The 27,607-nt window shown below is 32.6% G+C and overlaps 1 long non-coding RNA gene across 1 annotated transcript in view; it reads left to right on the top strand.

Moving 5' to 3' along the window:
* Positions 1-3,195, top strand: part of LOC116528400 — a 717,144-nt gene extending 713,949 nt beyond the window's left edge. Inside the window, exon 3 of the long non-coding RNA XR_004259010.1 lies at positions 1,921-3,195. This is a non-coding gene — a long non-coding RNA (uncharacterized LOC116528400). The remainder of the gene's footprint in view (positions 1-1,920) is intronic.
* Positions 3,196-27,607: the final 24,412 nt, after the last annotated feature.

Below are 27,607 nucleotides of genomic sequence, written 5' to 3'. Positions count from 1 at the left end.
TACAAACAGCTGAAAAAGAAATATAGCACTGTTTAGATAATTATTTTTATATCATTGTGATAAATAATAAAATTTGAAATATTTAGATAAAAATGAACACATTAAAAATATCTTAAAGATAAACGACTTCAGCATCACATATTTGCATCATCTTAATGTATTAGGATATAACTTACACCCACTTTCTATTCGTCTAATTTCCACAAATAAATATTCTAAGTTCAGCAAATGAGTTATTTACAAGAACGTCATACAGCTGCCTTTCTTTTCATGTAATAATAATTTTTAAAAAATGGGAATCTTATGATAGCTTCTAATTCCAGACTCATTATAGATTTGTTCATGACCTTAAGCAAGCCTCTATCTTCCAGAAAAACATGGAATTCCCTCTCCATGGTCTTCAAGTTTATTTCCTCTTCTATGATTTTGTACTTTTATCTCTTATTACAAAATATACATTTCGCTTTTATATTAAAACACTTAGTATTAACAAATGTACATCTCTTTTCATTTACTGGTTTTGTATATTTTTTAAATGGGCATGAAACACTGAAGCTATGGTTAGTATTAGAATCTTTTATGCTTCATACCTACATATCATCTAGATATTCAGGATACAAAATGCTTCTTGTGCTGTTTTTCTTGGAACTACATTTTAAAAAGGAAAGTGCACTCATAGGAGGCTGCTTTCTTCTAGGCAGTAAATAAATACTACTTAGGACAATACTGAACTAGGTATATTGGATAGAAACAATGATACAATGGATTATATCTTTATCTTATTGATTGAGAGAAGTGAGAGTTGCTGAAAAGTCTGTGAAATATAAAAAAAAAATATAATGTGATTGTCATTCTGAAATATACCTTAATCATCTTCTCTCAAATACTAACTTAGATATCTTGTCTCAAAGCCAACAGAATAAATTATAGTTTTCTCAGATATGAAAATAACCCAAATTTATTATTGTATTATTTTATCCAAAACTTTATTTTATATTCTTCAAAATATTACGATGTGAAATATATCATTCTTCCATTTTAAATAAATGAACATATTAAATATATTTATAATATATTAGGTTGTTCTTGCATTGCTATAAATAAATACCTGAGACTGGCTAATTTATTAAAAAAGAGGTTTAATTGTCTCACACTTCTACAGTCTGTACAGGAAGCACAGTGCCAGCATCTGCTTCTGCAGAGGTCTCAGGAAGCTTCCAATCATAGTAGAAGGTGAAAAAAGAGCAGGTATCTCACATGGCAAGAGTGGGAGCAACAGAGAGTGGGAGTGAGCGGTGTCACACACTTTTAAACAAACATTGCAAGAACTCACTGTCACCAGGACAGCACCAAGCCATGAAGAATCTGCCCTCATGACCCAAATACCTCCCATCAGGCCCACCTTCAACACTGGGGATTACATCTCAACATAAGATTTGCAGGGGATATCCATACGATATTATACAAGGATAAAGAAGGATTTTTTTTTTGTAATAAGCTATTTTCTTATTCAGTTGTAATCATCAAATATATTCAGTTATATTACTGCTCAGTTTTAGGTAAAACATCTAGCATGTCAAATCTAAACACAATATGCCTTATGCATTATTTCCATACTACTTGTGACATTTGAAGAATTAGTTTCCAGAATGATTTAGTATCTGAATCTGAAAACACTTGAAGATAAAAAAAAAAATTTGTGAATACAAAATTTAAGTAGAATTAACATTTCCAATAGTATACACATATGTTACATTTGTTTCTGGCTGTAAGAACATATAATTCAAGCTATTAAATATATCAACACCGGAAGTTAAAAAATATTTAGTAGTTCCCAATAGTTTTCTTTTAGATAACTACATAATTGTTATTTCAATTCAATTGGAAAATGCCTTAGTCATATGTTCTTTTTATTTACAGGAATTTGCATTGTCATGTTTCAGAATACCATCCTAAAGACTGGCAAATAAGGTAGGATATGTTTTATTTAATATTCAAGTATGTCTTTAAAATTTCATATCAACAGTTTCAAAGCTAAGAGCCGTATCTATCTCCAAAGAGAATCATAAGTAGATTGTTGGGTTTTGGATTCAAGTTATGACTATCGTCTATGTGTTGCAATTACTTTGTGATTGTTTTTTCCTTTTATTGAAAAGCCACTTGCATAGAGATGTCCACTATTTGCTGGTTTACTCAAGTACAGTATCAATTGTTTGAAGCAGAATAAAAATGTTTGTTTTGCTTAATTTATTTGCCATCCAACAAAGACTTTCTTGCCGACACATCATGTGGCAACAATTGATCAATGCAGCAATTGATATACAGAATGTAACTCATGTAGAAACATTTGTCCAAATCCAACAGCCACAGGAGCAAGGCTATGGGAAAGTATGAAGTAATCAATATTTGGAAAAATGAAATCTAAAATCTGAATTTGGGTTACACTAAGACACCAAAATAGTCCTTTTAAAAATATGTGTATTGCTCTTTATTCTCAATATATAAGTGCTTATTGGAGTCATAAAAAAGTACCTAATATTGATTTGAATTGAGGTATTACCTGAGATTTTAATACTAGAAACACTGTTTCACTTTTTTTTTACTTTGCATATTATAAGGAGAAAATACTGCATTTAACAACAAAAGCATTTGGATATGCCAGTTTACTTATTTGTGACTGTTTTCTCTTTGAAGAGACTCGTGTTACCAATATTGTTCTGCCTGAGTGTTGACTAAAAGGAAGGAAGGAAGAAAGGGCAGAAATATTAAAATCTGGAAAGTAAATGTCAATCTTCAAGGCCCTGGCTTTTAGAAAATCTTAATGACAAGAAACATTTTTTTTAAAAAAGTCTTATTGGCATGGCTTGGCATTCACATTATAAGTAAAAATCCAGTTCATGGAGCTAAGCATTTTTTTTTTTTTTTTGGGTAGGAAATTAGTTGCACCTTAATCTTGGTAATAAATTAAGGAAGAAGCATTGTAGTTCATTATGTTAGTCATGTTTTTATTCTTACATTCTCACCAGAACTTTCAGAAAAGTCAACAGCTGGGTAGAAGAATTTGGAATCTTTTCACACTAGCATGTCTCAGCTGTTTCTCCTCTAGTTTTTGAAGGAGGCAAAATTAGATGTGAATGCTTTATGATTATACTTTTAATGCATGTTTCTAATTGAATATAGTAAAATAAAATGGAAAGTTAAATAAAAATAACTAATTTACATTTATATTTACCTATTTTGTTTCTTTAAAAATACCCCCGGGCATGGTGGCTCACACCTGTAATCTCAGCACTTTGGGAGGATGAGGTGGGCAGATGACGAGGTCAGGTGTTCAAGACCAGCCTAGTCAACATAGTGAAACCCCATCTCTAGTAAAATTACAAAACCTAGCCAAGCGTGGTTGTGTGCACCTGTAGTCCCAGCTAGTCGGGAGGCTGAGGCAGGAGAATTGCTTGAACCTGGGAAGTGGAGGTTGTGGTGAGCTGAAATTGTGCCACTGCACTCCAGCCTTGACAACATAACAAGAATCCATCTCAAAAAAACAAAAAACAAAAAACAAAAACCCTTAGGTACCGTTGGCTATTTTCAATTATGTATCACCAATAGTCATACGAATTTTAAAAGAAAAGTAGATTAATGTGTATGGCAGAAAAAAAAAAACAACCTAACAACAACAACAACAACAACAAAAAACCTCGACTGATTCAGCTTGTCTTTTGCAGTGATATATCCATCAAAATAATAAGAACTATTGTTTCTTTGGTTCCCAAAATAACGAAAGCAGAAAGGCAACCTGCAATAAAAATATCCCAAGTTAAGCAAAATAACATTTTGCAGAGGAAAATTTTTTGCCTCCTTTAGGAATATTATTAGTTGGCATCATATACTTAAATTACTAAAAGAATTTTGCTGGCTTCTGACAAATGAGGCAGTGCAAACGGGGCAAAATCCTCCTTCCTAAGCTGTTATTCAGAGAACAGAAGGTGTGAAAATACCATCATGGTAAAATTATTTTTTTCAAATATTAAACTTATCCCTTGTCATTGAGGTATTTTTCTGAGTGCAGGACAATGAAGGCTCACCTAGATATTCAGGTCAAGAATTGCTATGACTTCAAAAGTCTTCTACCTAAGTGTTTAGACCATTCTTCCCACTGCCTGAGTGATAGCATGCTATGAATAATCTGTAGAATCATAATCTCTGAGGCAGTAAATCTCAGATTTATTATAGATAGACCCTTCATGATTGACTTTTAGAAGAGGAATTATGAATAGCCACAGTCCAAATGATCAATATGTGCCTTTATTCTACTCTTATCAAGGTAAAATGAGGATATACTGTGATTATTTTTATTGTTCATTCTAAGAAGCTGTCTTCAAATATCTATTTTTATGTATGTCCTATATTTAAAAGATAAAATAATGCACATCATGTTTTCTTATCTGAATTTTTATTCTTGATTCTGCTGTCAGAGTGATGTATATGTAGAAACAGGCACGTTGCAAGAGAACTTCTGAGAGTGATGGAGATAAGAAAATACTTAGTATTCTCAGTAGCAGATAAATGAAAAGGAAATCTGTTGGTTACATTTGGTATTCACTTCTTTTAATCAGTGCTGGTAAGGCAGGCTTCCAGAGTGTTTTAGAATATTTAACATTCACTATTTTTTACTACATGCAAGCCCAAAGAACATTAAGCAAGCAGAAGATGCTTGCTATGGCTAATTCTCTCTCTCCCATTTTTGTAATGCTCTGTAATAAACACATTTCTTTCATTCACCTGCCATTTTTATGTCTTTATGAACTTTGGTTTCTTTCTAGTTGGCCATAGGGGTAACTAAATTTTTAACACAGAAATAAAAATCTCTTTCAACATTGTGCTTGTTACAAGTATATACAATCAAATACCCGATCTTTGAACTACAAAATGTTTCAAATTCGAAGTTCCACTTTCAGGTCCATCTGAATTACCTCTTAATTTGGTATCTCTTCTTTCCTGTGCTATGTCCTCTACTTCTAAGTCTGACTAGCCCACATTACTTTTGTTTTGGCTTAGGTGGTTCATAAAATAATTTCTAGAATGTCTCTATCTATGCTTTCACTTAAGGCTTACTTCCAGACTGACTGCTAAATTCTTCCCCGCACATCGTAAAGCCTTGCTAAACTGAAGTGTGTTTTACCCCTCATCATGTATACTCTATAAGTAATCAGATATTATAAACCTCTTGTCTTCTAATTGCACTGAACAATGTATTGCTTTATGAATGCACTTTCTTGTCCATTTCATCAGTCTTGTCTCTGCAGCTAGATGGGTGAGATGGGCCACGTTCTATGGAACAACAGACGCGAAACAAAAACACTGAATTCAAATAACTAAAATGATCATGTCATATATATGTGCTTATAAAAGTTATCAAGAAATTAACTGATAATTTATTATAAGTGTCTCCTTGTAAACAGCAAGCAAAGAGATTACAGACTGCATGAATGTTGCTTTTCCAGAGATCACATGATTAGACAAGCAAGGCTATAGTGAGAGAAATGTTTGACTTGTCACAATGTAACTGGTCTGGAATTTAATAACTGATTTTCTTCTTCATGTAGTCACGTTCTAAGGACCCCATCAAGAGCAAACTTTAATTTCATCACTTGTTTAGAACTGTTGTATAAATCATTCAGAAATTCTGTAACAGTTTTACCTGTCATAAGTATGAATCATTGTATTTTATGTAATCCAGGAAATTTTTACTCCCTATTTTGTAAAATGAGGAATAGAGAATGTTTACCTACCCAACTGTTTTTCTGTATTTGTTAATTTAATCTGGGATTAAAATTTTACTGTTTTAATTTTTTAAACAATATTTATATACCTTTTACATGTATCCCCACACCACAAACACATAGACAGTAACCAAGCAGGTTATTCTGCTCAAAGACGAGTTACTTTATTAGCACCTTTAAATCATCAGTGAGAATTTGGAGATAGTAGTTGGGTCTAGGACTTACCTCAAAAATGCTTTACAAATTAAATACATAATATTTAGCTAAATGACACTTAGCAAATGCTTAATAAATAGTACATTCAAATAACGTAATCACACAAACATTTAGGGTTAAATTTCTCATTTTCATGGCATTTTAATACATATTTCATATTTTTAAAAAATCTGAGTATTTATTTGGCCTATATGTATACCTCTTAGAATTAAAAAAAATTTTTCTTGTTCTTGTATTTTTAAAATTCCTTTCTGCTATGAACACCTATAGCATATTTGCTGGAATAAAAATTTTAAGCTGAAACTTTTTAAGCTGAGGGCCATCTAATATATCCCAGTGTCTAATAATGTAGATAGTTTAAGTGTCCATCTAATTCCAATATCTTTGGATGATTTTCCCTCACAATCTTCTATATTTCTTTGTCATTACGTTTGAAAGCTCCAGGAGATGTTATGTCACATTTCTCATTCAGGTGGGCTGGAAATGAAATTTTTAAAATGTGATTTCCTTTAAATGGAGGGAAAATATCTTTTAAAAATAGGTGTGGTGGGCCAAGTGCAATGGCTCATCCCTGTAATCCCAGCACTTTGGGAGGCCAATGGGGGCGGATCACTTGAGGTCAGGAGTTAGAGACCAGCCTGGCCAACATGGTGAAACCCCATCTCAACTTAAAATACAAAAAATTAGCTGGGCACGGTGATGGGTTCCTATAATTCCAGCTACTAGGGAGGCTGAGGCTGGAGAGTTGCTTGAACCTGGGAGGCAGAGGTTGCAGTGAGCCAAGATCACGCCATTGCACTGCAGCCTGGCAACAAGAGTGAAACTCCATTTCAAAAAAAAAAGGAAGTTATTTTTCCATTCTCAATAAGTATTTTCCCCCATTATTTTCTCTAATTCAGTGATGGAGTATTCCAGATCAATCCTCCATGCATCTCAATGTTTTTTGTTTAATTTTTGGTTTACTCTTCACTCTTTTCTTTTGACTTCTGAGAAATTGTTTGACTTTTTTTTTTTAACTTTACTAGATACTGTGTTTCTTCTTTTATCTCTTCTTCACTGATTTTTTCCATAGTTTTCAATTTTAAAATATTTTTTCTCATCTTCAAGGAAATGATTTCACATTATTTTTATAGTGAGAGCACACTAATTTATTGACCAAATTAAATGTTGGATCTACTGAGAAAGTAAAATTTCTTCTACTTAAACTGTAACTAATCCAACCTACAACATAAGCCTCTATATTCCGGTTAGCTAGGGAGGAGAAATAAATAAATCCAATTATATAATTAGTCTACCTAAGCATTATTTGGTCTCACTTGAATGAAAAATGCTCAGGCTTTTGGTGCTGCCAATGCTTTCTCTGAATTCTCTTACTAAAGTTGTGTCCAGTGCTGTATATATGAGGGGTAGCGAACAAGAAGTGTCATGTATTGTGTAACTCAGAAAGTCCTCATGATCATATAAATAAAAATGTATTTCATTTAGAACTACGCCCTCTGCCTCCTTTATTCTTTGATATGACATTCTTTGTTCCCGTAGACCTTTACATCTGAAGTCAGTCTCTATGTGATTTATGACCTCGATTGGGGTACAGTAGTGACCAACACTTTACACTGTGATAAAGTCTGATTTTGAACACTGCTGGCTGTAAAAAAAAAAAAAATGAGGCACATTCTACAACCTTCTTCAAAACTACTTGTCCATGCTACAAATATGTGTTTTAGTTGACTTATGAGCTAAATTCTCAGATAAGATTATGTGTATAACACGTAAGAACTCATGACTGCTAAAAAAGCTAGAATTCAGAGTGCCCCTCTTTTTGACAATAATAAATTACCAAATTTACTTTGATGAGACTTTCAGAATTCTCAAGAGTGTATGAAGGGAAGCGACCATATTCTTCCCTTGGCATATACCTATCTTATATACAAAAACACCTCTCTCTGAGTATGTCACTCTTTCATTTAAGTTTTCTTCTCAAAAATTTGGTAGGCTAGAAGAAGAAAAGACCACACCTTCCTTACCATCCTCTATTGATCAGACATAGAAACTGTAATAATCTCGGGAGACATCACTAGATCTGAATCCTACACACTGAGTTGCTTTAACACTAAAGTAGGTGTGAAGGCCAGAATATTCTCTCCCAATACAGTGACCTTGCTTACAAGGCTACTGAGTCATGTACTAAGATAGTGTATGTTAGAAGCTAGAATTTGCCTATTTTTTTTTCTCAGCATTTCCTCTAAAGTGTATCCCAATCTTTTCCAGATTGTCTAATGATTTGAATAGACTAGACATGATGGTCTGGCATAACAGACATAACAAAAGCTCCTAATTTTCAATTGCCTTTTGAATTTTGTTTAGAACATTGATAATATATTTTCAACCATATCCTCTATTTACTATAGTGCATCAGTGTCAAAAGAAACACTCATTTCCAACATGGTATAGGGTTTCCTTTTTTTTGATCTTTTTTTTTTCCCTAATGCGACCCCTTCTTTTTTTGACTTGCTTATCCTTTGGAATGTGATGCAAAATCTTTGTATTATCTATATATACAATTAAGCAGGAGTTAATGCATTTCGTTAAAGACTGAATTATCGGAGGTGTAATTTTTCAGAGAAAGAGAGCAACTTCGAGTCTAGATGAGTTGCAATATATCTTATGTAGATAGTTGCAAGCACCAAAGTCAAGAAAATTATAATCAGTTTGGATGATGACATGTGCCAGGCCTACCACTGTATATTCTGTATAAAGCTGAAAAATAATAAATATTTTTGATGGATAAAGACAAATGGTATCCCAAGTGATATTTTATACTCTATCCATCTAATGATTTCTTGTGTTTTGTTATTGTGTCCTTAACCTCATAAGGATCTGGGAAGGTCAAACATGGAGCCTAAAAGAAATGTCATCTCAATAAGCTGTGCAGCACATAGGACCTCAAAGCCTTCCTCTTCTCTAGTGCTTTTCCCATTCTCATAATAACCAACAAAAATCCCAACATAGTATCTGTTAAGTAGAAATTGCTATCTGTAGACTTAAGCACTATGGCACAGTTATATTCTTTATTAAATTTTATATTTTATTTACGTTTATCTTTTTGCTTTGTTTTTACTTGCCAAACTGGACATTAACCTCATTGAGTTTATAAATTATAAATCTTATAATTTAGAATATTTTTGGAATCCTAGAGGCTTAATCATACTTCTTAAACAAGTATATGTAGAGTTATATCAGCTTTTCTCTTTTGCACTCTATGCAAAGCCATTACAGCTACATCTTCATCCACACTCATGTGATGATGAGGAATATTATTTTATTTTGAAATTATTTGCTAGGATTCATAGTCACCTATTGTATCATCTAAGTTCATTAAAGTGATTTTCTCACTTTAAAAGTCAGAGATGCACGTGATCTCTGTGCAATATCTGAGTATATGGCACATTTGTCTAAGAAATGTATTATCTCAATCTAAACTGTTGAAAGCATAATATTTCTATAATATGTTTTTTTACTTTATCATTTAATAAGTAAAAGCGTAAAATTATGTGACTTTTTCTCAATGACTAAAGTGTCTCTAATTTTATTTCAAGATATTAGGGGTGCTGTGATATTTGGTAATGAAGTATTTTGCCCTCTCATATATAAATGGTGTTTCAGATTTTAGGGTTATTCTCACAATAAATAAAAGTGATTATTTATTATCACATTCTCTTTAAAGAATGTAAGAACTGTTGATTCAATATATTTAATATATTAAAGAGCTTATTGTCCCTCATATCTGCCTCTCAAATTTTAAGAATCATTTTTATGGCCTACATTTTTAGAGATAATGTATCATCTCAGAATTCTTGGAGTTCTTGAGAGTTTTCAAGTAGTCATAATATAGATCAGGAAGACTTTTGCATGTGTGGGTTTATCAGGCTTCTTTTTCATATGCAGAGAGAGTTAGGGAGCCTTGATAGTACCCTAACTTTTTACATATAGATCATGCTTGATCTGTACAAATAGCTATGCAGAATACTTAACAATTTACATCTTTCTGACCTTTATTTTCTTATGTGCAGTATTTTGTTATGTGTGAACGTTTGGGGAAAGATTGAATTTTTAATTTCCTCATAATTATTGTAATGATAATAAGGAAGCACCTAAAATGTGCTAATTACTTATATAGTATATTACTATACTGTTCAATCCCCCAACAATCTGTAAAACAGTTACCTCCCCTTCTATGCACGTGAGGAAAGTACACATAGTTATACATGATTAGGAGAACTAAGAATGCACAAAGTTCTGTCTCACAGCAAGGTTCATTATTCTGCAGTTTTACTTTGCTACCGATTAACTGTGTTAAACAGTAAAAACAGGAAGTTCTTACATTTTGAGAGTCATCAATTCTTCAATGAGTCAGGTCACTGATGCATATTAAACATAACTTGGTTTTGCTCTGCAATATTATTATGCTAATATATGTGGCTTAGTGGAGACATCATTAATAACACATTGTGTGTGTCAAAAGCACTTCATGGAACATTTAACAAGACAGACCAATTTCTAATTGTATTCTCACAATACAATAAAATAATTTAAGTCAAACTAGAGTCTGGGAGAAATTTTTTTTTTCCAAATAACACATCTGATAAAAGACATGTATCTACTTAGAATATACAAAAACTCAAAACTAAATAATAAAATAACCCACTTAAAAAAATAATGAGCAAGCACCTAACCCCCAAAGGTATACTGATAAAACATAAAGACCTGAAAAGAGACTGAACATCATTAGGGAAATACAAATTAAAACCATAATGATATACCACCACACATCTATTTGAATATCTAAAACTAATAAAATTATACAATTGTTTTGGAAATCAGCTGAGCAGTTTCTTAAAATCATTAAACTTATGCCCACCATGCCAATCCATCCTAAGTATTTACTTAAGAAAATAAAAGCATATGTGTAGGCTAAGATTTATACATGAATGTTCACACTAGTTTTATTTGTAATAGTAGCAAAATAATAACAACTAAAAGGTCCACCAAAATATATATGTATGTATATTATTTATCGTACATCAGTGCATTGGAATATTCATAATTCAGGGAAAGGAAATAGTGATATACCCAACCACATCGATAAATATAAAAAATAGGCTGCGTGAATAAAGTCAGACAAAAGTAACAGTACATGCTCTATGAGCCCACAAATGTATGATTCTGGAAATCACAAACTAATCTAACGTGACAGAGAGGAGGTTATTGAAAGTCTAGAATGGCAAAAGCAGAGAGGAGCAGGAGGAGGAAAAGGTTTAACACAGCCTGAGGAAAACTTCTAGGGGTGATACGTGTGTCCTTTATCTTGATTGTAATCGTTGTTTCATGTTTACATACATTAAGCTCACCAAATGGTATGCTTTACAAATGTGATATATACTGTATGACAATTAAGACTCAACAAAGCTACTTAAAAAATACTAATTGTGGACAGTCTTTAGATTCAGTGACATGAGCAAAAGTTCCTAGAGGGAATGCTTGAATACCAAACCTTGATGTGGGAGAGCAGAATATGATATTTCGTTGGAAATTTTATATACAAATTATTTGAATTTTATTGCCAAATAGAAATAAGTTATCGTTTTGCCTGGAATATATATAGTTTTATTTTCTTTTCCTGTAGTTAACTATTTAACTGAAGGAAGGACTAATACTATGAAACACAAAAAAGAAAAGGCCAGCCTTTTTTTCTTGCACATGAAATCCATCAGTTTTTAATAGCATTGCATGGTAAGCATTGTGAATATTCAAATGAAACATCTATTAATTTTCAAAAAATGTATTTCTTCTTGATTATGTCTAAGTGAGAATAGTTTATAATTTATTTTCATTTAATTTAAAATCACATCGCATTTCTCTTAATATTTTCTTATTGTATTTTTAAAATGATGTCAATAGAATGAGAGAATTTCATTTTAATCAATTTGCATACGAATCAGTTAATTTAGGGTGCGAAAGTGATGCAATCACTTAGAATAAAAACTGAAAAATTTAACATTGTATCTGTATCAAATTTGTTTATATAAGTCTATACAAAATAAGTACTGTAAGTGTGTATCTTTTTAAATGGCATCTCTTCATCATGGAAATTTTCATGTGACTTCATTAATAATTGCAAGTATATGTTGATGTGATGTCCTCCAAAAAGATCCAAGGAGTTTAGAACATTAGAGACTTTTTATTTATCAGTTTTAGATGTTTCAACAGAATTTGATTCAATCTAGAAGTGCAGAGGAAGCAGTGCCTTAATTGACTTTGTGCTTAACTCTAGTTGTCTGATTCCTTTCAGTCAAAAGCAAGTAGTGCTCTTGGCTGAGCTCTGTCCTATCTTTCTTTCTTGTGTGGTCCCTAGGGAATTTTGTTAGTTCCTTGCTGTCCTAAACTAACACATGCAATAAAAAGAACATCTGTAATATTTAAAAGAACAGACATTTAAAAGAGCCTTATTGAAGATTTATGTTTGTGTACACACAAAACTCACAATTTAATACCCACAGTTTCCAGTTATATTAGAAATGTGGACAGAAATGACAAAAGCCTGTGAATTTCCCTTCAAAATCTGTTTCTCCAAAGTAAACAGAGAGAAAGGAAACCTTGCAAAAATATTAGCTAGATCATTCTTTCTTTTATTCAGATGGAGTCTCACTCTGTTGCCCAGGCTCCCCCGGTCTTCACTCACTGAAAACTCCTCCTCCGGGGTTAGCAGTTCTCCTGCCTCAGCCTCCTGTGTGGCTAGGATTACAGACACATCCCACCACACCTGTCTAATTTTTGTATTTTTTAGTAGAGATGTGGTTTTACCATGATGACCGGGGTGGTCTCAAATTCCTGACCTCAAATGATCTGCCCACTTTGGCCTCCCAAAGTACTGGGATTACAGGCATGAGACACAGCACCTGACCAATAACTAGACTATTCTTAAGGCAACTAAGTTATTGCAAAATAGCTAATAATTATTAGCTGTGTTTTCTGGTGCAAACTATAAAAATGGGAGTTTGATATTTCTCTTCATGCAAATATTAGACATGTAATGAGAAAGCCAAAAAGTCTTTTAGCTCTACAAATTTTTCAAGTCAACTTAAGAAGTGTTTCTCTGGAGGGTGGAAAATTATTTTTTTAAATAAAATAAAATGAAATAGATCAGTCTCCTGCTCTTAGAGGATTAATATTTTCTTATTGTTATCTATAAATGAAATGTCTCACTTATGTAGGTCTTTGAACTCACTGCCGTTAACTTTTGGTAAAATAATCTGTCGCTATGTTTGTGATATTCAAAAAGAATGCTAATGAATGTAAGTCATTGAATTATTTATTCTGAAAATAGCTTCTTATTACATTAAGTTGGGGGCAGGGGGAGAGAGAGAGAGAGACAGAAACAGTGGGAGAGATTGTGTATGTGTATTTGCTATTTTGTTGGATATTTTTAGGTGAAGTTAACCATCTCTCTCACATACCCTACATTGTTGAAAATTTAATAAGGAAAGCATAACTGGATGCAGCCTTACCAGCCAGGAAGAGAAAAAAATGTATTCACATTTTATTTATCCCTATCATGTTCTTAAGATTTCTATCTTCCCGTGTGTAGGAACTTGGCCCTTGTTGCGTTCTCGGAGTTTTTTCCCTTAGAACCCTACTTTCAAGCTTCAGGATGTATGGAATAGTGAGAAGCAAAGCCAATTTCCAGAAATAACTCTATGTCTGTCTTACAGTTACACAAATATGAACATATTTGGTGTCCAGATGAATTTGCCATCATCTTAAAATTGTGTTATTTTCATATTGAGTACTGTGTTTACTACTTGTTCTCTACCACCGTGGAGTATCAGGAACGACCCTTCTCTTATTATTATTTCTCTCCTTCCTGTCTTCTTTTATTTTCCTTTCTACTAGATTCTGTTTTCATCCAGTTAATCTGTTTACAACTAAAGCCAGCAAAATTCTGTGTATTCTAAACCTCTGTCTTGTTCCCAGTGGAGTAGTTATAAAATAGTCTTTTTCATGCTAATATTACTTGCTTCATACAGCATGATTTTGATGTGGCAGTATTATACTGAGGTAAAATTTATTCTTTTCTTTTTTTTCAAATGACCTCTATCAAGATTTCATGTGACAGTCAAGCACTCAAACTCAAGTTTGTTTTCCTTCATCCTTCTTGAAGCCCCTGCAAGTATGAAATATTCCTAGGAATAGAATATCTGCCAGTTTAATACATTCTACCACTGATAGCCCCAAAATCAACAACTTGTTTTTTGGTTATTTTAGTATTTAATTTTCAAGATAAGTCATGCATTTATTGTATCGGTTGCTGGCAATAAAGCTGTCAGTTAAACAAAATCTGTGCTTTCAAAGGATTGACAATCTTTAAGAGAAGAGAGTAAATTAACAAATGAATATTATATGTGTGATTATTAAAACTATTAGGACAAAGAAACAGAATGAAGGAAATAGAGAATTAGAGGTGATATTTTACATAAAATTATGTGATAAATACTTCATTTTAAGCCAGATATGTAACTGAAACCAGACTCATTTCAATGTGTATTTTTAAACATTGATATGAAAAATAGAAAAATAACTCAATTGATATGCAAATAAGAATTTGGTTTTAGTTCTTAGATCACATAGAATCATTTATTTTAAATTCATATTACACTAAGAAAACTATTACTTTCAAGACATTTCAAATATTTTGGCTAATCACTTCAGCATGTCTCTTTGTAGTCCCACATCTTCTCGTTAAAGCCTGTTTCTCTCTTGAAACTGTGTTTGGAGATTTTAAACACTGTCTCACCACTGACTTGTAGCTATGGAGAAGAGTTAGACTCTTGAGAATCTGGTCCTGAGGGATTAAATATGTCTAAGAACTATTGATGAAAGTCAGAAACATACACACAGGCGTGTGCGCGCGCACGCGCGTGCACACACACACACACACACACACACACGCCTTAGTGTTCAGCCCATGATGACTCTATGTTTTATCTTCATTTGATATTTTAAGTGAAGTTGGAAAAGTCAGTGTTACTTTGTGTTTGGCTTTCCTCATCCAAATCCTAGTAGAAAGTGGAATGTGAATTCATTTGGTTATTTGATTTAATGTGTCTCTTAGTAATTGGCATTGATAGCCTTTTCTTTTGAAATTATCCCCATGGACTAAATTTATCTCCTGTATAAACTATTTAATCTAACAAAGGTAATTTTATAGATATAAGTTTACTACCTACCAAAAATAATAAATAAAAAGAGTACTGGAACATCCTTTCACACTGTTTTCTTGTTATTCTGATACCTGATTATAGTAAAACTGACTTGACTGTGCAGTTGTACCATTTTGAGGCACATAAAATCATAAGTCATAAATCTCTTGATGCTACCTCACTGGAACATAATAAATTAACTAAATTCCCCATTCTATGTATTTTTTTAGTTATAAATAACTTATCTCCAAGCAATAAATTAAGCTGAAACATAAAATAATTTCCCACCAATAAGGACTATAACTTACACATTATCCACTTATAAAAATTATATAAAATTATCACAAAGAAAATCATTTTGATAATTTAATGTTTGTTGTTTCCTTTTAGAATTTGTGAATATGAAAAACTGACAATCAATTTTATTAACTGATAGCTGAAAAAAGTCGTGATTGAAAAATACCCTGAAAGTGGTATGTTTGTTATTACATGTAACATTGTATTTTAAAATAATTTCCTGTCCAGATTGTAAAGAATAATGAATTTTTATAATATAATGAAGTTTGATAGTGTATAAAAATTCTGGAATCCATACTCTATACATTACTCTTTCCTTTTACCTGGAAGTATTTTTTATTGGTGAATATATAAATATAAAGGTGAATCGTTTTTAGACAGTCATATTTACTTCAAGATACCTCCTGCCCAAGTATAAAGTATGAACTGAAGACATGATTTATCTCTTTCATGTCACCTGGAGGAAATTCTCCAAATTGAACTAAATTAGATTTTAGGATACTTAGGGTCTAAGAATGTATACATTCATCATAATCATTCATTAAAAGGATCCAGTAAAAATGTATTCTAAAAGTTCTTTTCTTTGGAAAGCAATAGAATGTCTATTTATAGAAGTTCTGAAATTGTTTTTACTTTTATTTGGAGGCAATATTTGAAACATGTTTATTTTGACCGTCCAAAATCTTTCATCAAGTAAAGCTTAAGTACTTTTTAAGAGCAATAGATTGTTTTTGAATATAAGCCAGAATAAATTCAAGAGAGTAGCTGTTAGCTTCAGTTTTCCCTGGATGATTACATGATAGGAAGATAAGGTTTGGTCCAGGGGAAAAAAAAACACTTTCTCTGAGGTCTGAAACTCCAACTCAGGAAGACAAAATACATCAGAGGAAATTCCTCTGACAGCATCACTTGCATCTTGGTTACTGTGGGTTTCCTTGTATCTAATTGAGCTAGATTAGAAATAAAATCAACTTGGCATGTTGATTTTGGACAGCAATGCTCTGAACCTCATACTCTGGTTAAACATATAAACTGACAGTTCATGGCTATGGAGATAGTACATGATACTAATTCACTTTCCAATATCTTTGTCTTCTTGTGAAACTAACTGCCAAGACTGCAACAAGAGATCTCTGGATTGCTATATTTTTAATTAAGTAGAAGACATGTCTATTCTGAATGGCACTTTTTGTGGACTTTGCATCAAATTTTGACCGTAAAGAAATAAAATGGAAAACTAAGTATAATCACTGAATAGCAGATTCTTAATCTATTTTACATCCATTATTCATTTTAAGTAAAATATTGTAAGGAAAGTTTTTTTTTTTTTTTTTTTTTTTTTTTGAGACGGAGTTTCGCTCTTGTTACCCAGGCTGGAGTGCAATGGCGTGATCTCGGCTCACCGCAACCTCCGTCTCCTGGGTTCAGGCAATTCTCCTGCCTCAGCCTCCTGAGAAGCTGGGATTACAGGCACACGCCACCATGCCCAGCTAATTTTTTGTATTTTTAGTAGAGACGGGGTTTCACCATGTTGACCAGGATGGTCTCGATCTCTTAACCTCGTGATCCACCCGCCTCGGCCTCCCAAAGTGCTGGGATTACAGGCTTGAGCCACCGCGCCCGGCCCAGAAAGTTTTTGAAATATAAATATAACATATTATTGGAAAGAATGAGATTTCTCATTAGATTGCTTACGTGGAAGTGTAGTCATTGGGGTGTGGGCAGTGGTGATAAATTTACTTTTATTCATTACCCTTTAAAGCCTTGAAGAGAAATTAAGTTTTGCACCTGTTTTTAAGTAAGGAGTTTTCCAAATCCCTTTCTGCCTCCTTAAAAATAGTTAAAACAAAACTGCGGGGAAGCAGACATTTTCTGACTTTATGAGACTACGGGGAAAAATTCTTTAAAAAGTGGCTCCTATAACATTACTTTAAAAGGTAACAGTGAGAAACTGTGCCAGGCTATATGAAGCAAACTTTAATTATTTTAGCTCAAGGATAAAAATAATTGCTCATTATATCTATTCACAATACTCAGAAATGTGATATTCTTAAATGTCCATTTCTTAAATATATGACTAAAAAAAGATGACGTCCTTTCTCTTATTGTTTTTAAGCTATTGTTTCATACTAAAGAAAAACACTATCATATGAATTCTGTATTAAATAATGCAGGCTTAGGCATCTATCATATGAACACTCTTAGGAACCAGGCACCATTCTGGACTCTGACAATATAGCTGGGAACAAAACAGAAAAGAAATCTGCCCTCGTGACACTTACATTTAGGCAATCCTGATATTTTCAAATATACATTACTACTGCACTATATGTGATATTTAAATTTTAAATGGGAATACTCCTACCCATTACTTCGAAACACTTTTCAGAAAACACTTATAAACAAAAACATATTTTTGATATTTAAGACATTGGCTTTAAGACAGATATGTCAAAATTCCCACCAATTGATTGACTATGATTTCAATTTATTCTCTAATTCAGTATAATCTTTAAATATTGAGGTACAGCCTAATCCATTTATGATATTGAATAGATACCAGGTACACTGTTTTTTGAAGTAGACAGTATCATCTATAACTACTGATGATTTACAGTGTTAATTATGATGTCCCACTTAGCAGATTAACTTTGAATTCTTTGCATCAGGAATGCAAATTTAGGAGACAAGATCTAGAAGAGCAAAAAACAAAAGATCTTTTTGTTAAGTCAAGAGTGAGGAACTTCATGCTATATCTATATCTTCATATGTGCAAAGCTCCTAAATTACTAATTAAAAAAAGAAAAGCACAGACTAAACTATTTACCTAACATTCACAACTTGGAAATCAAATAGAAAATGAACTAAATATTTCTTCTGAGAAACTGTAGAAACCCTATTCTTATGCCTTAAAGCAGAGAAGAGGTAAAAGAACTTCCTTACATTCATTATTTCAGAGAAGAACAGGTCTGCCTGTCCTTCCTCTTTAATTCCTACTGGCCCTGCTGAGTAATTCCTCAAAAGACCCCTGATATGAAGCTGCTGAACTATGTTCTCCTTTTACCCTAGAGGAAAACCAGAAGTATCAAAGGCATGTGAAACCACCACAGATCATAGAGACCTTACTCCCTCATTTTGCAAGTGCCCTTTAAAAGTCAGAAAAGATGTTGGAAGTCAATGCTGTGCTTAAATTCAACCTGCCTGTGTATATCCATCTGAAACCTCAGAGGAAATTTTATCTCAGATATAAAATATTCTTGGAGAGAGCCTCCAGGAATATTTTGTTCCTTTAGATATAACTTCCTTCAAGTATTGATGGCATAATTTAATTTGTTTGGCATCAACAGGAAGTCAATCAAATGTTAAATAAATATGTTTAAAAAATTCTATATTTTATCCCATTAAAGACTAAGAGTTTTCCTTTATATATGCCAATTAACATACATATTTCTAGACTCTAGTATGCACTTTTCTCGCATTCCTTATGTGAAAATGTATCATTTAATATATTTTCTTCCGATTTAGGTCCATCATTAAAAATTTTGATTATTATATCTAATTTTAATCTGTGAGATAAGAAGCCAGTTTTCATTCCAACTAAAAATATATTATTTTGAACAAGTTTTTTTAAACCTTCATGAAAATTAAAGTTTGTTGCTTCTTTCCTGCACTTTACTGCTTTTCTTACTACTTTGGCAAGAACCAGCTTTAGGGCTTTAAACAAAGTGGCAACAGTAAGCATTTTTGTTTTTCTCAATTGTTAGAAGAATGGTTCTAAATTTCTCCATCAGGAATGGTATTTGTTGCAGTTTTCTGGCAGGCACATTTAGTTAGACCACATAATATAACTGATCTGCTTATAGCAGTGGAGTGGGGAGGCATCAAAATTACTAAAAACTCCTCTGAAAATTCTTTTATGCAGACAGATTTGTGAATCACCATGTCAGAGCCACAGGGCTATAGAAGCCAAAGCTGGCGCTCATCTCCTTGGCAGCTTTGATTATCATCCTCAGCAATCTTAACTCTGAGGCTTAAAGAAGCCAAGGAAATTGTAGTTTGTGGAAATAGTCACAGTGCACATTTTATTTTAGCTGTTTTTGATGATGGTAATGATGGGTGTGGTATGCAAGGTATTTTATAAGGGCTCTGGGTGTAAAAATATTGAATCAGGATTTTAATTTGTCCTAAACTTACATAGATTCTACTTCACACTAAACTTTAGTGAGGTAGTGATCATAGTGTAGATAGGGAGGAAGTGAAACTTTTGCTGAATCTCTATTTTTTTCTTCTATATTTTATGAGATTTGAAGCTAATATGGAAAAATGTTAATATTAAGAAATAATAATGGTCACAATTATGTGCACACTTTTCTTCAAGACATTATAATATTCACTACTAACACTCATAAAAAATTAAAATTAAAATTAAAAAATTAAAATAAAACTATAGCTATAAAATTAAGATCAATATGTTAAGATTTGTCAATGGTTATATAGAATTATATATTAGTTTTCATGTTGGTTATATATAATGTAGCAATATTAATTCCATTATGAGCTGTATCTTACAATAAAATATTAATATATTTAATATACATTGAATATTTTACCTTAAGAAAGTAAGCCAATATTCAGTTTTAGGGTTTTTAAGAAAGATTTTTATTATATTATATTATATTATATTATATTATATTAATAATGCCTACCTCTCTACTCCAATGACATTCTTTTACAATTTATTTTACTAAATGCTGTTATTATTGTGTGATTTCATGTTTATTGAATAACGAATGTCTTTAAGAACCAGATAGCTCTTAGCTTGAATCAAATCATTGTCACTTTCTAAATGTGTATCATTTAAAAAGTCAATTAAACTGGGTAAGCCTCAACTCCTTGATGTGTAAGCTTGAGTTGGTAATATTTACCAGAAATTTTTGTTAAAATGTTTTTGAAATATTACAAGTAAAATGCTTTGAGCTTACACAAAATATACTTTGAGAAAAGGATGAATTATTACTACTGTCTCTAAGGAATGCCATCATTATTCCTGAATAAAGACTAAACACACACACACACATACATGCGCACACACACACACACACACACACACACCAGTACATGGTCTGTGCTTTACCTTGTATTCTAACATGTGTGAAGTTGTTTATCTACATTTGAATCTACAGTTTTGAATCAGAGACCCATTTACTGCAATTGTCAAATGTCAACATTTTATAATGTTTGCTTTTCATAATCATCACTTGGTGTTTTGATGCTAGGATATAATTTTATAAACAAAGCAGTATTTATATTCCAAATAAAATAATATGTTGGTGAAGAATTATAAATAAACAATTTCAACCAAACACTGCATATTCTCATGTATAAGTGGGAACTGAACTATGAGAACACATGGACACTTGGGGGGAACAACACACACTGGCACCTGTTGAGCGAGGTACGGGGAGAGAGAGCATCAAGGAGAATATCTAATGGATGCTGTGCTTAATACCTGAGTAATGGGTTGATCTGTGCAGAAAACCACCATGGCACACGTTTACCTATGTAACAAACCTGCACATCCTTCACACGTGTCCCAGAATTTAAAAGTTGAAGAAAAAATATAAATAAATACATAATTTCACCTATTCTCACAGCATCACTGTGATTTAAGTACCATTATCATATCCATTTTAGGGAAGAATACAAAAATCCCAGAAAGTTTGAATAGTTTCATAACTGTGGTTCCAAAGTCTTGAGGCTCTCTTTAATCTCCTCAAAGTTGAAACAGTGGAATAAGCCTTATATGGTAAACAGAAATGGAGGACAGTTCTTGGCTGATTAAGTCGTATAGGTTCTGACTCTCTTCTTGTGGAATATCTGCGTATTTATATTTGTAAATAACAACAGGAAAAAGTACTATGTACATGTGATAAGGAAACAAAGTATTTCTAGATGGTAAACACTTTGTAAATAATTTTCCCTGAAGTTGCTTGATTATTAGATCTTTAAGAGAGAACTTCTGCGTGTAATCCCAGCACTTTGGGAGGCCGAGGCGGGTGGATCACGAGGTCGAGAGATTGAGACCATCCTGGTCAACATGGTGAAACCCCGTCTCTACTAAAAATACAAAAAAAAAATATTAGCTGGGCATGGTGGTGCGTGCCTGTAATCCCAGCTACTCAGGAGGCTGAGGCAGGAGAATTGCCTGAACCCAGGAGGTGGAGGTTGCGGTGAGCCGAGATCGTGCCATTGCACTCCAGCCTGGGTAACATGAGTGAAACTCCGTCTCAAAAAAAAAAAAAAAAAAAAAAAGAGAGAGAACTTCTAAATCTTATTTGATTGTTTTATCTCTCACATAACAAACAAATGCCATCAATATGTTGGCTTCTTACTTAGTGCTTAGAAAATTGTTAGTATAATTCACAGGAAACTATTAACATTGAATGCCATTGAGGAAGGGCTAACATTGAATGCCATTGAGGAAGGGCTGGTGATAGGATAAAGTGTTTTGGCTATTGGGCAAACTATAGATATTCTCTTCAATACTTCTCTTCCAAACTCTAAGTGATTGAATTTTTAAAATATTTATATTTTACCCAAACTAGTTTATATGTGCATACACACTCATATAATTAATAAGTACTAATATGTTATTTGTTTCTTTCAGATATTCATTGTTTAATTGTGCAAGAATTGTGTTATTCAAAATTCCAATGATACATTTACCTCAAGGAAATAATTCATCAGAGAGATGTTCTTTAGCAAGTAAATAGCTTAAAAATAACATGCATCATAACCATGGGCCAATACCATGGAACTTGTATTTTTAAATTGTATTGTGGAAATTGGATAATTGTCACTTTATTCTATAGGTAGCTATTCTCATTAGGCAATAAAATATTTGGGAAAAAATGTCTACTGTGAAGGTATTGTATGTAGGTTTCCAGACCACAATAAAGTGAATATTGCTATAAAGAGGTGACACAGATTTTTCCCCAGTACATATAAAAATTATGTTTATACTAAAATTTAGTCTATTAGTTGTATCATAGCATATATCTTGAAAGCTTTTTTAATTTAAAAAATATATCATGGCTAGAAATGTTAATGATCACCTAAGCCTTCAATGATTTGTAATCTTTTTGTCATTGGAAGGTATTACCTTGATGTTGATGGCAGCTCGCTGATAAGGGTAGTTGCTAAAGACTAGAGTGACAGTGGCCATTTCATAAATTCAGGGAAAGTAACATTTCCTGCATTGATTGATTCTTCCTTTCAAAAAAGATTTCTCTGTATTATGCAATGTATGATAGTGTTTTAACCAAAACAGGACTTCTTTCAAAGTTAGTCAATCTTCTCAAACTCTGCTGCTGCTTTATCAACTAAATACATGTAATATTCTAAGTCCTTTGTTATCATTTTAAAGATGTTACAGTACCTTCACCAAGATTATTTTCCATATCAAGAAACTACTTTCTTTGTTCATCCATAAGAAACACCTCATCATCTGTTTAAGTGTTACATAAGAGTGTAGCAATTCAATCACATCTTCCTGCTCTACTTCTAATTCTAGTTCCCTTGCTATTTCTAACACATCTGCAGTTACTTCCTCCATTGAAATTTTGAATGGCTCAATGCCATCCATGAAGTTGGAATCAAGTTTTTCCTAAATTCTGTTGCTGTTGACATTTTGACCTCTTCCTGTAAATCATGAATGTTCTTAATGGCATCTAGAATATTTAGTCCTTTCCAGAAGATTTTCAAGGTACATTGCCAAGATTCATTTTAAGAACCACTATCTATGGCAGCTATGGTCTGATAAAATGTATTTTTTAATAATAAATCTTAAACATAGAAATTACTCCTTGATTTATGGGCTGCAGAATGGATTTTATATTGGCAGTTATGAAAATAATATTTACCTCCTTGTACATCCACATCAGAGGTCTTGAGGTACTAGAAACATTGTAAGCAGTAATAGTAAAAAAAAAAAAAAAAAAAAAAAAAAAAAAAATCTGAGAAGTAGGTCTCAATAGTGGTTTGAAAGAATTCAGTAAACCATGCTGCAGAAGGATGTGCTGTCCTCCAGGCTTTATTGTTATATTTATAAAGCACAAGCAGAGTAGATTTAGCCAAATTTTTAAGGGCCCTAGGATTTTCTGAATGATAAGTGAACATTGGCTTTAATTTGAAGTCACAAGCTATATTAGTTTCTATGAAGAGAGTCAGACTATTTTTTGAAGGTATGAAGTCAAGCATTGACTTCTCCTTTCTAGCTATAAAAGTCCTAGATGATAATTTCTTTTAATGGAAGATTCCTTCATTTACATTGAATATCTGCTTAGTGCATCTACCTTCATCAATCAATCTTAGCTAGATTTTTCTGGATAACCTGCTGCAGCTTCATATCAGCCCTTGCTGCTTCACCTTGCACTTTTATGTTATGAAGACAGTTTCTTTCCTTAAGCCTCATGAACCAACCCCTGCTAGCTTCAAGCTTTTTTTCTCTCAGCTTCCTCACCCCTTTCAGTTTTTTACAGAATTGAAGAGAATTAGAGCTCTTTTCTGAATGCAGCTTTGACTTAAAGGAATGTTGCACCTGGTTTGATCGTTCATCCAGATCTTTCAAACTTCTTCCATATCAGCAATAAGACTGTTTCATTTTCTTATTATTTATGTGTTTACTAGAATAACATTTTGAATTTCCTTCGAGAAATTCCTTAGTATTTACAGCTTAGCTATTTTATACAAGAGACCTAGATTTTGTCCTATTTTGTCTTTACATATATCTTCTTCATTAAGCTTAATTATTTATAGCTTTGGATTTACAGTGAGTGACTTGAATGCTAGGGGGCCACTGTAAGGTAATTAATTGACCCAGTGTCAATATTGTTGTGTCTTAGTAAATGGGGAAGAAGAGAGGAGGAACAGCCAGTCACTGGAGAAGTCAGAACACACACAGAATTTATCGATTAAGTTCACTGTCTTATGTGGAGGTGGTTTGTGATGCCCCCAAAACAATTACAATAGTAACATTAAAGATCAGTGATCACAGGCTATTATAACAGATATAATAATAATGATCAACTTTTGAAATCTTGTGAGAATTACCACAGTGTGACACTGTGACATGAAGGGAGCACATGCTGTTGGAAAAAAAAATAGTACTGATAGAGTTGTTCACACAAGGTTGCCACAAGCCTTCAATTTGTAAAAATGAAGCATGCTTGTATATAGAATATAAATCAGCCTTTTAATCAATTTGCCATTTGCAAATCTAACTATAATATAAAATCAAGTATATATCTGGGAGTTGCTAAGTCTCCTTTAATAAACAATAAGATTTCTCAGAGCTGTGATTTCATTAGGACAGTAAAATATATATCATGAATAAATTAAATTATAAAACATGAATTGATAAGGGAAAATATTTGTGAATAATTTAAGTAATAAAAATATTTCAAAAATTTAAGATAATCATGATTTCTATTATATAATGATTTTATCTTCTAAGATAATTTACTTTGAATTCTAAATCTTATATAAAATTTTTGATAACATTTGTTAGTGTCCTTTTCTCTAATCATTTCATTTACAGAAAACTGAAAGTAATGGTATTTTAATTTATTCATTAATATGCAGTTTCCAAATCTACTTATTGCCTGAAATGGGCAGATGATCACTCAGCTAACAGGTAGATTGCCCAATAGATTAAATTATTCTTTAACTTATATCAGTAGAGTCAACATATATATATATATATATATATATATACACACATATATATATGCACACACACATATATATACGTGTATATATATATATATACACGTATATATATAAACTGCTTATACATATACCTATATATATATACACGTGTGTGTGTGTGTGTGTATACATGTATCACCTCAAGGTAATTTGCAGAGGACATATGGGAAGATTATTTACTTTGTAGAAGCTACTTAATCACATTTAGTCCTTTAACAACTTACCCAACTGTATTTCACAAGGTAATCCTTATTTAGGTAGAGCTCATCAATTTGTTAGCTCCATTATAAGCTGACAAATACTTTGATCTTGTTAGGGATAATATAACTATACCATAATTTTAAACATTACTAAAATGTCTGCAGTGAGAACGTACAGATATATAAAAAAAATCACCCTTTTTAAAAAAAGTGTATCAATTCATTTCAGAGTTTGCAGCACTTGTAACACCTAAAATGTCAAATTTACCATTTATTTGAGACATAGCTGCCCAGAAAATTGTTGTAACTTATGGGATTCATCACTTCGGAAAATTGGTTCATTTTTTTCTTTGATGGTTGGTAGCTTTTACAATTTGTGGAGTGGTCTTAGAACATTTCCAAAGTGACAAGTTCATCCTTTGAGACCTTGGTTTGGTACCTCACTGTGAGCTCTGTGTGCCTAGGAATGAATGATAAATTGATTCTCTTTCATGGAGTTTTTTTTGAAATGAGATGTCAAAGATTATGTTTTATAGACTGTATTTGTTTCGTACATCTGGCCTATCAGAGATTGATTACTTGCTCCTGTGATTGTTCTTTATTCCTGCTAGCTACAGATCCTTAGTGGCTCCCAGTAGCAAAATCTCATAATCTAAATATCTCTAACATGATGCAAGACTGTTTGTTGATGACAAAATCATGGTTTGTACCATCTTTATCATAAGGCCACAACAATGACCATTAAAGCTTCTTAGGAAGTTAGTTGTAGTAAAATAATTAATGATGAGTCAAAGCATCACCATCAGTCAAAAATAATCCTGAGCAAATATATGTAGAGAGATTGAAAGATAATCTTTCATTATGCCAAAATATTTCATATAGAAATGTATAAATACTCCTAAATAATTTATTCTCTGGTAGCTTTATAATTTTAAGTAAATATATGTTGGCTTAAATTACATGTAGTACATACATAGGTTTTCTTTGAAAATTTTACTTTTGGCTTTTATTTTCAGAGTGTTTCTCTGCAGTTATCCATCTCTAGTATTTTCTGAGATAAATAGGTGAATAGGTCTATTTTTCTTGTAATTAAAAGAAATAAATGAACACTGCAGGCAACCCGTTTTTTGCTATGTGAAACAAACACTTATAATTTCTCTTCTCTTTCCTTATTTATTAAAAATAATGAATGCACATTTAAGGTGAAGACTAACGTTATGTGAAAGAGTAACTTCTAAAATAATTAAAGAAGTTGACACTTTATTTCAAACTTTCTTAAATATAACCACTTGTTTTTATTAGATTTCACTGGATTGAGTTTACTGGGGCTCAGATATTTAATAGTTCTTCCTGACACGCAGCTGCCCCACATCTTGTTTAATCTTATTTGTGGGGACAAAATCAATTATTATCTCATTCTTTTTTTTTTTTTTTTGAGACGGAGTTTCGCTCTTGTTACCCAGGCTGGAGTGCAATGGCACGATCTCGGCTCACCGCAACCTCTGCCTCCTGGGTTCAGGCAATTCTCCTGCTTCAGCCTCCTGAGTCGCTGGGATTACAGGCACGCACCACCATGCCCAGCTAATTTTTTGTATTTTTAGTAGAGACGGGGTTTCACCATGTTGACCAGGATGGTCTTGATCTCTTGACCTCGTGATCCACCCGCCTCGGCCTCCCAAAGTGCTGGGATTACAGGCGTGAGCCACCGCGCCCGGCCTTATCTCATTCTTTTTACCTGGAAACTGTTACGATAGTTTATTTATGATTAACTTATGTTCAGATAAGTTCATGAATGTATGTGTGTTGGAATAGGGGGTTTTGGGGTGATTTTTAATCAAGATAGGCTTAACTGTTTAATCTTTCTGAGGATGACAATATTTAGTAAAACTTAGGGACAAAAATAATCTATAGTCCTGGGTCCCACTGATTTGTGTAATGTTGATTCTTTAATAAGAACAATTTATTCTAAACCAAACATAGTCTGTTTTTAAAATTAAACATATGGAATATGACTTTTTTATGGAATATTCCCATTTGTGAACTTTACTCTTTTAGAGATAACGTCTCAGGCAGACTAAAGTTCCATTAA

Source organism: Sapajus apella, unplaced genomic scaffold, assembly GCF_009761245.1.
Source record: "Sapajus apella isolate SASKATOON/1434 unplaced genomic scaffold, GSC_monkey_1.0 scaffold58, whole genome shotgun sequence".
NCBI classification, from domain to species: Eukaryota; Metazoa; Chordata; class Mammalia; order Primates; family Cebidae; genus Sapajus; species Sapajus apella.
The sequence above is the reverse complement of the archived record's forward strand: the minus strand, read 5'-3'. Positions and strand labels throughout refer to the sequence as shown.